A 13,503-nucleotide genomic window follows, 5' to 3' on the forward strand; every position below is an offset into this window, starting at 1 on the left:
GTATGTCCTGAATTCCTGAGAATGTCACTGTGCATTTGATACTATATTACGGGCTCATCTTATCATCCTTCATAGTATATCCTGTATCTATTTTCTTCACTCTTCTCATTCTCTCTCCACTTGATACTTTCCAGGTTCTTAGCCACACAGCCTGGTTTTATCTGAAATTTTGCTTAGTTCTAATTTATTCTTTTTCATAGTATTCCATTATTCCTGATCAAAGTAGTTATAAGTACATGAATAAAAAACAGATTAGCAATTGGATGGAAAATATATTCAAAGGTGGTTTTTTTTTTTTTGTTTGTTTGTTTTTTAGTTTTTAGATCCCTCCTAGGAGCTGAAAGCTGTAGTCATTTACATACTCCACACTTGTATATTCCACTCCAGTTCTACTGGTTTATACCATTCAGGAATCTGAAGCAGTGTATCACAGACTGAACTTGCTTTTTCAGTCCTGATCTTGTCCAGGTGTGTATTCTTTAAATATGGACTCTCAAATCTCTTTTAAGATGGGCAGATCACTTGAATAGAAATGTACTAGTTTAAGAATTTAAGATACTCCTAAGAAACACAGTTTAAAGGAGCCAATGTATTTTCAAACTTGGTTGACAACCTACATCTTTAACAGAAATAGACAAGGCACAGCTCCTTCTCTTCCAACACTATTCACGTTGTCTTTAAAAAGCAAAATTACTTTCCCTTCTCCTGCATCTGCCAGGATCATATATTCATTCTTAGATGGATGCAATATCCAATATATTATGGTTTAAAAAAACAAAAAACAGTTGCAATAAATCCCACACGAGATTAACACATCTAAGGAACCTACTGAAGTTAATTCTCTACCTGTGCACCACTGCTTCCCAATAAAGGCTTTGCAACTGAAAAGGAAAGACCTTCTTTAGCAAGTGTTTTCCTTACTGACACAATCTTTTATTGTTTATTCATGCTTACCATAGCAGGGAAGACCTATTTTCCTCCAAAGAGCCTATTTATACTGCTTTCTAATTTTCCATTTCAGTGGCTTTATGACTTGTCCTTCAGCTTTATACAGAATTCTCTGCTAGAGGATTTTTTCTCCTCTTGCAAACTGAGAGGCACAACTTGATGAAGTAAAAAGTACATATTATTTTCTTCCCCAATTAAGTCTATGAAAAAAAATAGTTAAGTACATGCCTGTTGTAATTTCTGCATATATGCATCTAACTCAGCCAAGTGATTTAATCATCAGTTTAAAACCCTCCAATGAATCAAGAAGTGCAAATGCAAACCTCTTTCTATAGTAGATTCCGTGCTCTCTACAGCTGTTTTGCAGGTACAAAAGATATATATACTTGACTCTTTGGACTTGGAAGAGGGAAAGACCCTAGGGACTCAGGCTCATAGTTGAGTAATACAGTTTCATATTGAATACTGACATAGCTTGTACTACTTTTTCAGCTAGTAATTCTTATGATTTGTCATGAAAGCAAAACGGTATGTAAAAAGAATATGTAAAAAGATTATTTGCTTCTCCTCAGCAACCACTGTGAGTTAGAAACACCCAAAGAAGACCTTATGTGAAATTTGAAGCTTACAATACATGCTAAGTCCCAAAGGATTACCATTCTGGTTGTTCAGGGAATTCACTACTGATTTTATTTTATGTTTTGAGGATATACTACCAGCTAAGGCAGCGTTTTCTGCAGGGGAAGTAAATCTCTCTAGCAGTGAGCACTTTGCAGAAGCTATTATGCTGTCTTACAGGTCAAAGGTATGTCAAATGCTGGCATTCCTTGTCAGAGGTTAAGGACAGATCCCCATGATATAAAATGTGCTGAATGCAACTTGAGATGTCAGAGTGAGAAGTCATGGTCATGACCTTCCTCATCACTCTAGCCATGTCTTTGTTCTCTTGTGAGCTGCAAAATTTTTATTACTCTGGCTGCTGAAAGTTTCAGGCTACTTAAGGGTCTGTGGACTGCAAAATATAATGCTGAATTCCTGCTTCTCCTGCCTCTGTTTCAGGCATCATGCAGAGGACTGACTTATTGGTTACTGGCTACTTTGTGTTTAGTTAGTTAGTACAAAATTTCAACAAGGATCATATTTATTTTCCACCCTGAATGCCCTGATGGAGTTGCAGACTGGTCCATAACCATGTCTGTCATAAAGTCGTAGAACTACATAGTTTGGAAGGGACCTAAGGAGGTGTCCAGTCGAATGTCCTACTCTAGTCAGGGTCAGCTGGTGAGGTCAGAGCCAGCTGCTCAGAGCTCTGCCCAGTCAGGTCTTGTAAACCTCCAAGAACAGAGACTAATCCAATGTTCTTTGTCCTCAAAGTGAAGAAGTGCCCACAAATATCCAGCCTCAACATTACCTGCTTAAGGTCTGATTATCATTCTGATTGTCCTATTGTGCTCCCTAGTAAAGAGACTATATTTTATTTTATTTTATTTTATTTTATTTTATTTTATTTTATTTTATTTTATTTTATTTTATTTTATTTTATTTTATTTTATTTTATTTTATTTTATTTTATTTTATTTTATTTTGTATCTCAGTGTCTTTCTTGTAAATATTGAAAGGCTGAGTGATAAGTCACCCTTTAAGCATTTACTTCTCCATCCTAAGGTTGTCTGTAGGCAGTATTTTTTCTCTCATCACTAGTGCAAGAGTCTACTAGTACAGAGGTTTTGGTTATTGTTGTGTCTATTTCTTAATTCATAAATAAATTTCTCTCTCATCTGCCTCAGAATGATAATCATGGATATAGTGAACCATAAATTAAACAATGATTAATTCCTTCCAAAACTAGACGTTAAGGACAGTTCAAACCTACAGACAACTGTTTTTATTTAATGACACTAAGGAAAATACTAGTTCCCTGTCCTCATTACAGACATCTACGTTGCAGACTTCTAAACTTAAGTGACATGAACCCTCGTGGTTTCTCTCATCCTCAGTTCTTACCCTTAAAATTGCTAAATCTATCTCAGGAGGGATTGATGGAAGGACAAGAGCCTTAAGGATTTTATGGCATCCAGGTACAGTATAGTAGTGTGGACTGTGGTTTAGCAATGTCTGTGCACCTAGTAAGGCACAGATAATGTAGTTGTTTTGGGTGAAAGTAGTTCAAAGGGTGTGATGGAAGATCTGTAGCTGAAGTCTTCTGAGGACAGGCATGGCATACTTCCCTCCAAAGCAGCATTGCAAGTGCTTTCCAGAGCATATTGGGACTCAGGGCATGGGGAGGATGACACTGCTGCTCTGTGTTGGTGAATCTGCCTTTCATCCTCAGCACTGCAATAAAGAGGAGGAATCAAATTAATGAAACTCAGAAATTCACCTCAGCTTCCTCAGTTGCAAATCGTGCTTAAAATTTTTATGTGGAGTGGTGTTATGGGTATAATGTACAATTCCATTTCAGGTAATTACATTCTGCCTGCTTAAAATTCTCCCTGTAGTTTCCATTGGGAAAATGATTCCTCGTTTCTCCCCCCTGTACCCCACTGGGTAGGTACTACTGCTGTCAGAGTGGCTGCTGTATGCTACCCCCATGCCCCCCACGTACATGCATACACAAATTGCAGTGATGTTACGCTGAGCCCTGTGTATGCAGATTTTAGTCCTGCTTGCAATTGAAATTGGCTGGAATTGTCTGGGCGTAGCTGAGAGCAAGGTTTGACCTGTGATTTTCAAACCACAGGGGATGAAAGGCAGCTGTGAAAATTCAGTGTTATAGTCTGGCTTTGTGCTGGGAGAAAGACTTCTTATCAAGGATCCAGACCTGTGTAACTTCCTCATCCCCTGGTGAAGGAGGTGAATATCATCTGATGGATGGTGAGACCAGGTTTTCTGAGTCAGAGAGAACTGAAGCAACTTGCCTGCTGCCAGGCTGTACGTACAGAGTCAGACAAGTGCTTGCAGCCTGGTTGGAGCTCCTTGGGAAGATAACAGCCTCCCAGTTAGATTATGTGGTCCTACAAGGGGTACTTAAGTAGGCCTTTTAACTGGGCATACAGCCCAAGAGCACCCGTGTTGTCACTGCTTGTTGAAAAAGGTGACAACTAGAGAGGAGATTGCTTATCTTACAGCTCCAACCAACTGTGAGCACTTTTTAACTAGGCAGTGACTCAGTAGGAAAGTGGTGGCTGAAAGGCAGGTGGAGACCAGCTTTCTGCTCTTCTGCCAAACCCCCATGAAGAGCAGACCTTATTTTGTGGCCTTGAAGGCTAATCTCACAGTTCATTTGGGTTCAGAACTCCCTAGTTATCCCAGCTTTTCTTTTTCCTGGGCTACTGCCTTTCTCCTCTCAAGCAGCACGGTGGTGTGTGCTGGCAGCCCTGGAGCTGCTTCCTGGTGGCATGGAATGAGGCAGGAAGACCGAGGTGTTTGCTTTGCAGACTGGGATGCTCCGTTTTTCCTCCCGTGTTCCTACAATTAATCCATTTTTGCTTTTTTGCCTTTCTTTTTTTCCCCAATTCCCTTGCAAATGTTTCCTTCTCAAGATATATTTACATTTTATTCATGACTCTGTCAGGATTAATTTCAGAGCTTCACGCTGCCTGTGACTCCTCATGTATAATGAATGAAGCAGCAGCTGCTGCAGCTGACAGCCTGGGCACTCCAAGGGCATATACACACCAGCATCACTGGCAACTTCTTACCAGAAAGGATTTTAATAACCCTGCTGTCTGGACAGCACTTCTGGCCAGGGCACACTTTAGCAGCTCTAAGTAGAAGTAAGTTATTTTCAAATAAATGACTGCCTTGCTCTTTGACAATGTGCGTGGGTAATAGTAAAGTCTTTGGGTTCCTCAGTGTCTAAAGGCTGTAAGGTGCTAAGTGTCTGGACTTGATTACAGTGGTGAAATCCTGGGGAATTACTTAGCCATCTCATTACTGTAAGAAACTAATCCTGGATCTAGAGTAGCACATGGAAAGAGCCTCCGTTTATCCTTTTTCATCACACAGAATAACTTATTTATAACGTGATTCTCCAGAGGCCACGAATGGTTTTTCACCCAATGTAGTTTCAGGATTTTTTGGATGACCGTTGGCATGTCACTTCATCTTGGCATCACATAGTCTAAAGTTTCACAATGGAGGGCTAATGATGCTTCTTTTGCCTCTTAGCTTTTGGCATATTTAGCTTAGAAGCTTCTTCAGGGGAATGCACTAAATGTTTGATGGATACTTCCAGTCTGGCACCTTGATCTTCTTGGGATTCTTAGGCTAAGCCATGATAAGGGCAGTGGCATTAATAAAAGAATGCTTTTGTGATCCCTAGTTGAACTGTTATCTCAGCTTTGTCTGTCAAATTCCACAACCGGTTTACAATAATGCAAAAAAAAAAGTAGAATTATTCCAGAAGATGGTGTTTTGTTTCTCTGTCTTTTTTTTTCTTTTTAAATGAGGGAAAAATCAATTTTTAGATAATTTGGGGAAAAAAAATCATTTCAGATTAACCTTTAAAGATATCAAAATGTCAGCATTTCTAGATAATCAAGTTTGCTTAAACAGTAAAGGTCATTATTCTAAATTTCAATATTTCTAATTATTATGGCCTTCTATAATTTTATCTCTGTAAAAACTCTTTAACATTTTGACTTCTTTGCCACCTTTGTGTTGCAAAGGAAATTCCAGCATAACAGATAGCCATCTCAGGCATGACCTCTATTTTCAAACCATTCCAGGTAAAACCTCAGATGACAGAACACTTCTTTTTCTTTTTTCTTTTTTTTTCCATCTTCATATTCGTATTCTCCTGTGAGCACAACCTATAACTGGGATGCAGAATCCCATCTAACATCACTGGTAATTATTAAGACATTATTCTCATGGATGTTTTTTGTGGTTTGTTTTTTTTTTGTTTTTTTTTTTTTTTAGCTTTTGTGTCATGCATCTATTGTTACAATAAAAAAAGAAAAACATAATCAGCGTTGAGCCTTACAAAGTGATGTTATTAAAACGTCTTCCCAAATACTGTGTAAATATTGCCATCTAAGAAAATAATTAAATGTCCAATCCTAGTGAAATTGGGCAGATTATCTAGATGAAAAACTATTCTTCCAGGGAGAAAGGTTTTGTATACTGTCTCTCACTAATTTTAATACTGACAGTTTGAAAAACAAAAGAGTTAGTTAATTTTTCACAGGTGGGAAAGGTGAAATCTGTGGTGTGGAGATGGTTTGTCATGTAGTCAGTCAGTGGAACAATCTGGATTATCATGTAGAGCAGTTGTTTGCCCACAGAGCAGCATACAGTCCAGCACATTCGTTTGGCACCAGCGACCTGAAACAAATAGTGAGGCACCACCTAGACTAGTGCACCTGTCTCAACAATGGGTTTTGTGAAGGAAATGTCTCTGGCTCTCCACTCTACGCACTCCTACAGGAGGGTGCAAGACCACTATTCCTCACAGTGTCTAAACAGAGACATTTTTTACAGCTCATTTGCCCAGTACTTTGTTAAAGCTGTTATACTCAATTGTTGTGATTTCTGCTAATTTTCCTTTCCCCTAGTTATTTTGTATTTGCATCTGCTTTTATTTTCTTCTGCTAGATGAGGACAATGCAAGGTAAATTGTCCCTTTCACAAACTAGAAATCTCTCCAGTCTATGATTCAGATTCATTCAGATAACCTGTCTCTTAAGTATTTACTCATTTGTTGTAACTTTGCAAACCGTGTAACCTAAACAGACCTAACTGCATTTATTGAACAAGAAAATTCAGGTGCTGACAACTCTGAAGATGCCACAATCCTCTTTGCAAGTGGTAATATATTTTAATCCAGAATGGCTGTGATCAGGATACTAACCAGGTCTGACCCCCTATGCACAAACCCTCTGTCCTTTCAATTATCAACTGCCTGCTAACTCTTCTGTTATGTGACATAACATCCTGGCAATGGTCCAAGCTGTACTGTTAATGCATTCAACATACAAATCCTAAAATGTACCTTGCGTTTTCATCAAGGTACTCCGCTGTTTTCAACTCCCATAATGATAAATGCTGTTGCTACTCATAATTAGACACTGAGGGGCTGCTTTGCATTCAAGTGGGAAACGCTTCCATTACTGAACTGCATTTTCTGCTTTAGAAACCTCTAGATTCATAATTACCAAACTTGTGAAAGCCAAGCCTTCATTTCTTCTTAGGGAAATAAAGCCAGGCATACCTATCTTGATTCCCACAATATGCTGAAAAGACTTGTTTGTGCATAGTCTGATTCATGGACCTTCACATCCTCTAGCTTGGGAAACTGACCTTTTGATTTTCTTGTATCTGGAATCTGTCAATAACCTGTCTTTGTGGAAAGCCTTGAGGCTCCTAGAAGGGGTTGTAAAATATTCTTAAAAGCTGGGAAGGAGCCAGCATAATTTAATTCTTATAACTTTCATACTCTTACATAGGAAGGTTGTTCTGGTGCAGACTGGCTCTGAGAAGAGTGTGTTCTTCGTATCTAATGTCGCCCTTATCTTCTTTTAATTTATTCAGATATATTTATATCATAATGCCACAGGCTGTTTGGGTGTTTGATCCCAGCTGCATGGAAATTAGATTGTTCATTGTTCTGGCATGGAAAAATAATTGAAAATCCTGGGGATTTTCATTGCAGTCAATGAATAAAGCACTTGTCAAGAGCACAGTAGATGTCTCTGGACTTTTCTCCCAGCTACTCTTTGAGCTGAGGGAGATGCGTGGCTCAGGATCAACCAGGATCATTTGAAAGACTTTCAGGAATAAATAAAATTCAGAAGAGGAAGAGTCCAAAAGTAGATTATCTTGCATGGGTTTTAAAAGAGGTGACCAAGCGTGTGAGTGCAGTAGCTATCTTAGAGATTTTCCACTGGTGTTGGGTTTGTCTAGAATTGTCCATGGACCGAATTAAGCATTGCTCTGGGAAAGAAAAGAGCTGGCAGGCATATCTGCTGATTTCAGTACTGGCCCTGCTCCATTTGCCTAGTTTACTGTAGTGTTTAATAGAGGGTGGTTCATTATTTTCTACCTCCAGAACAGCAACCACAACTAGGAATAAATTGCTCACAAGTAACAAGACCATCTGTGTTTCAAAACTGAGCAATGTAGGCAGAGCAAGACTCGCTTGTTGCTGGCAGAAAACCAGCTAGACTAGCGTTGTAAGGTTTAGTAGGTTAAAAAGTGATGTTTTGTGCTCAAATTAGTGTGGACAATCTCAGTGGTTTTTGAAAGTAAGATCTTGGTTCCAAGTCACTTGTGCTGCCCCCAGAGAAATGTGTTGATAGCAGTTTCTGAGTCTAAGACACTGAAGAATTCACAGCAAAATTCTTCACTAATTACTAACATGGCCTGGTTTTATGCAGGAAAGAGTTAAAACCAAGTGTGTGTGTGTGTAAGTGACCTTTATTTTTAGCTTGCCAGCAATCCCTAATTCAAGTTGTTATAGGTTAAACAACTTTAGTACAGCAGCACTGAGCCTATTCTAGTTCAGGATTTCAAGAAGTGTTGGAAAAGGTTCCTGAGCACCTGAATCTAATTTCTTCTATTGTTGCATGGCTGGAATGGTCTCCAGGGGGAATCTGGCCCATGTATGCTCTCAAAAATCACTCTGTATTTTGCAAGGGCCAAACATTTCTCGTAATATGCAGCCTGGATGAAACTGCCCTGTTGGAAAGATGAGGGAATTCAGCGGTACAGATGTATGCTACTCTCTAGTTGCTCTCCTCAGTGCTAAAGAGAGTACTGGTGTAAATAATTTAAGAGTTCAGGAGGCAAAATCAGAGCATCTCTATAACTACACACAGAGGGTTTTTTTTTCTTTGTTTTTTTTTTTTTTTTTTTTTTTTTAATGGGATGGATAAGGTCATTGCTGCATACAGACTTGATTTGCTCTTACATACAAGAATATAAATTCAGAATAACAAGACAAAAATCATTGTAAATAATCCTGATGGACCAGCAGCAACAGACATCAGAGTCATAAGAGGAATTGTGTTTCAGTTCTCTTAATCTAGGGTCTAAAACATAATTATTAAGCATCGTTTGATACGCAAAATCTAAACATGGGACCAATCCCCTCAAATCTCCCAGCTTCTCTACAGTGCAGATACTGAGTAAAAGGAAACTGCAGGCAGTATTTCTATTTAGGCTGTGCTTGATAGTATTAATACTTGTGTGTTACATAAGGAGAAATTGATTAAGACACATTTGTCGAGCTGTAACAACTGTTGTTCTTACCAATAATAACAGCCACTGTTATGCATGCAAAATGCAATCAAATCTTGTGCTTCAGGATGCCAGCTGATTGCTTCTGTTGCTGAAGGTATGCAAAAGAGGATCGGGAAGCAATTTCTCTTTCTTGTGCATTGCCATAATTTAAGGGGTGAAGGAAGGCAGACATGATGAACTGATGGTCTTACAGTAAAGGCACATACTGCTTGTCTTGCTGCTTTGTTTGGGTGAATAATACCTTAGAAGGGTTCCCTTTTTCCTTTTTATCTTTGTTATGCTGGGAAAGATCATCAGAAAACTTGGGCCTGCCTCCAGAAGGCAGCCACATCTTGTGCTTCAAGGGCATCTTGAAAAGTTCATAGGGTGAGTAAGAAAGGATAACTCAGATATTAGGGCAGAGTAACAGACAAAAGAGCGGGGATATGAATGCCTGTATGGATGTCAGTCAAGAGTTTCTCTGTTTCTCAGGGACTCAATTGTGTCTCAGATTAACCATTTCCTTCCAAAGGACCCACTGGGAATATCCAGCTGCGTACTGTCTCTTCCTTTAAGGGTAACCATGCAAATCCATCTGCCCACACTACTAGCCAGCTGCTTCTTCAGCACTTATACAACCAGCTATTATGTCAGGTCAGCATTTTCATTTCTCACTGGATCATAAGGTACAGGGCACAGAGCCTACTCTATGCCAACTTTTGCAGCCTAACTCTGACTTTGTACTAGGAAAAGAGGAAGCAGGTTCAGGCCAAACAACTGCTTGTGAGTGATTAGAGGCAAAGGGGATTTGGCAAATATCAAGTTGTTGGGAGACATTAGAGGGAAGTTCTTCATCAGTTGGTTCCCCATGGTGCTCTGAAGGGTCATTGTGTGTGCTGGTGGGATTCTTAGTTTTTTTTACTTTCTCCTTCACAGAGTCATTTTGAGGAGGAAGAACAGCTCCTCTGCCACGTAATCACTTCTTTCCTCCCTCTCTCCTCAGCACTCATCCTTTATGTTCTTGTTTATCATGCTGAGCCATGATGCAAGGGTTCTGCTCTTCTGTTTCTCCCTGGCCCACCTCTCTCCTTACATAAATCTTTGTTGCAGAAGCAGAACCTCAAGAGAGTTTTGATCAGTGAAATACTAACAGCTTTATGAATTGCTTTTGAGTCTAAATGAACTCTGCATTTAATAGGACAATGGCAAGGAACTGAGTGAATGCTAATAGTGTGCTGAAGGAGGATGTCCTGTGTCATGTTAATTCTTACACGTCTTACATACAGACTGAAAAAGTCTTTAACTGACTATTATGTCACAGGCAGTCTTTTATGAAAGTTGAAGATGATCAGGAAACTATGGAGTCTGGGGTTATCCAGCTTTTTCTGACCATTTTCTTCACCCTGTAACTAATCTAAGGAAACCTCCCTTGCTATGTAGACAAGCTCATTTATCACATTTGGGCAGTATGGTGGAGACTACCAGTTCAGACAGGAAATGAGTTATATAAACTCCACTAATGTTGCTATATTACATATGTCTTAGGGATCAGAACTTTGTGAAGGTTTAAACTCGGCCAGAAGAAAATATTAGTAAGAGAACTTGAGTGAAATGTGTGTTACTTGTTTCTGGGTTATGTTGAATTATTGACCTGAATTGTTGCAATATTTTTGAATTATTTGTTGTGGCTGCTTTAAAACATTAGGAGAGATAAAGCTAACTGGGGAGATTAACATAAGGGTCAAAGAGAGGAATTATGTGTAGGGTGGGGAAATAACAGTCCAGCTGCAGGATGGGTATTCATCAAGCAGGAGTGGAGGGGAACAAGGAGGCAGCGTAAAAGGAAGTCAGATTTCAAAAGCTGAGATAGCTTCTAGAAAGCAGCAGGTTTATTTGCTACAATGGAGGCTTGCTCCTGGCAGAGAATAGACCATCACAGAGCCAAGGGGCTGAAGATTTCCATGGTGGTGGTGGAGTTGCACAGGTTCCACTTCAGTGCCCTGAAATCTGGCTTTCACTGGGTTTGTTGGCTGAGGCTGTCCAAGGTAAGGATCTGGGAGATGAAATTGTGTTTACCCACCCCTTGCTTCCAAAAACAATTTTACTTCAGTGTCTTCCTGCTGGAAGTGCGTATATCATCCATGGGTGTGAGTGTGTACTTATCTGATAACAAAATCTCAGGTTTTATGAATTGATGTTTGAGAAGTCTATCTTATTCATGCACTAACCTGTCTGGTGGTTTGTCTGAGTCCAGTTTTGCATGCTGCATCTGCAGATAGCAAACATGATGAGAAAATTCCTAATGAAGTTATTACTCAGCTTAGCGTTTAAACTGCCACATTTAACATCCTCTCACCCTCATAAACATATTGAACTACTAAAGAGATTACGGATGACAGGTTTGCTGTGTCATTCCTAAAAATTAAGCTAGGGATTTAGTCAAAGACATCACCAGAAAGAAGGACAACTGAAGAAGTGGCTTAGATTTAAAAAGAATATAACTCAAAAGAAAATTTATTTGCGCTGACAATTTGTTATCAGAAAGCCTTGTTGAAAGCAACTGTGAAGGATACAGATGTGGTATTTACCTTTAGTACTTGTGCAAAGGTATGAGCCTCACTTTTTAGCAAAGGATTTCACATTCTCAGGGTTTTGTGCTCTGTTAGATTGGTTTGTTTTGGGTTTTGTTCTGTTTTGTGGGATTGTATTTTTTATTGTTTGTTTTGGTTTTATTTTTGTGTTTATTTAAGTGCAGGTGGGACTGAACTTTTAAACATCTTCCAAAGCTGAGAATGTGGAGGAAAACTAACAGGATCTTTCAAATCAACAATAACATTTTCATATAGACTCTGGGTACTTTCAAGTCTAAGCAATGACATATCTATATATGAGGAAAAAAAAGGATGAGCCATTTCCATCCGTTGAAATTTTCCAACAATGCCTCTTGCACAATGTATATATATATATAGTGTTTTCAGAGGAATTGAGGGCATGTATTTACCCCGTTCTCCTCATCTTGAGACTGGGGATCCCTGCCTTCGGTGCTTTCAAGACTTGACAGGAACTGACTTGCTCTTATAGAAAATCAGTACAGTCTACTGAAAGCAAGGCCTAAAATGATTAAGCTATGTTGTTCATATAGTATAGCTGGGGCACATTTCTTCACAGGGTACTGAGGATCACAAGCTCACAATGGCCAAAGAATAGTAAGTGAAAGGTATAGCAATTCAGAAAAAAAATAAGCTGAGGAGGATACTTGGAAGATGACTTGGTTTGCTTATTTATTAAAGCAGTTTTATTTCATCAAACTTACAGATGTTTCTTGGTATCTAGGGAGAAGGGAAAAAAGTAGAGTAGTCCTTTCACTTGGGAGGAAGACATACTTATCAGTGGAAGCATACTAATCTGAATCATGTCCAAGAGGGGATATTTATATGAAAATGTCCTCATTTGTCAGTTGTTTAGGAAGGCTCTTTGCAGCAACTGCATATTACACTTAGTGAGTAACAAACTTCCCATAGTAATCAGGATTACTAACACCTGATGCAGAGGTCCAGGAAAATCACAGAAAAAATTATGTAGACCCTAGTGAACTTAAGTGAAGAATGTTGCTTCTGTTTCATTACATTTTGTCACCACAAGGACATGTTGAGGAAACTTCTGTTCCTTGCTAGTGACTTCCTCTCTACTGAGAGGAAAGCAAGATGCTTCTCTTGTCTGTCTTTTTGGTTTGTAACTATTAAGGAATCTCTCCTTATGTTTTGGATTTCAGATTTGTGACCAGAGCTAAAATGTTGTTCAAGTATATTTCCTGACTTCTCAAACATCTTGGTTGTATCTTCACCAGATACTTAACTAGCATAATAGAGGTGGATTGTTCTGCACTTTTCCTCTTGGAGGCTTATTCTCTTCCATCTTCCATTACATTCTCCAGATTTTGCCAAAGGGAATGAAAGGAGATGAATAGTATAGGAAAGGGCAGAAATGGGCCCTTCAGATACTATGAGTGTACTATAAGTTATAACTGACTGACCCAATGAACATTGTTGTCCTCCATTACTCTCCCTTCATTCTTTTAGACCTGAGGTATGGCAGTGATGACTAAAACTGTTACAGACATCTCTTAACTTTTGGATGCTTCACCTTTAATTTGTCATCCCAGGACACAGTTCCTTTGTATTCAGTAGCAGGCTGCAAAATCTCAGCACTTTTAGAAAACAAATCACCAAATGTCGCATGTCAAATGTCCAGAAGATGCTGAAACAGTAGTGAGTTCCCATGCAAATCTTTGTTAGGAAACATGCTGAAACATCGCCTAAGAAATCATTGGCA

At 39.1% G+C, this 13,503-nt stretch overlaps 1 protein-coding gene across 2 annotated transcripts in view; it reads left to right on the forward strand.

The window, feature by feature from the left end:
• The window catches only part of LRFN2 (leucine rich repeat and fibronectin type III domain containing 2), a 149,511-nt gene that overhangs the window by 56,132 nt on the left and 79,876 nt on the right, over positions 1-13,503 (forward strand). The gene's annotated exons all lie outside the window — the stretch shown is intronic.

This window comes from Coturnix japonica, chromosome 3 (genome assembly GCF_054131305.1).
Source record: "Coturnix japonica strain WE chromosome 3, WE-NBRP24, whole genome shotgun sequence".
NCBI lineage: Eukaryota > Metazoa > Chordata > Aves > Galliformes > Phasianidae > Coturnix > Coturnix japonica.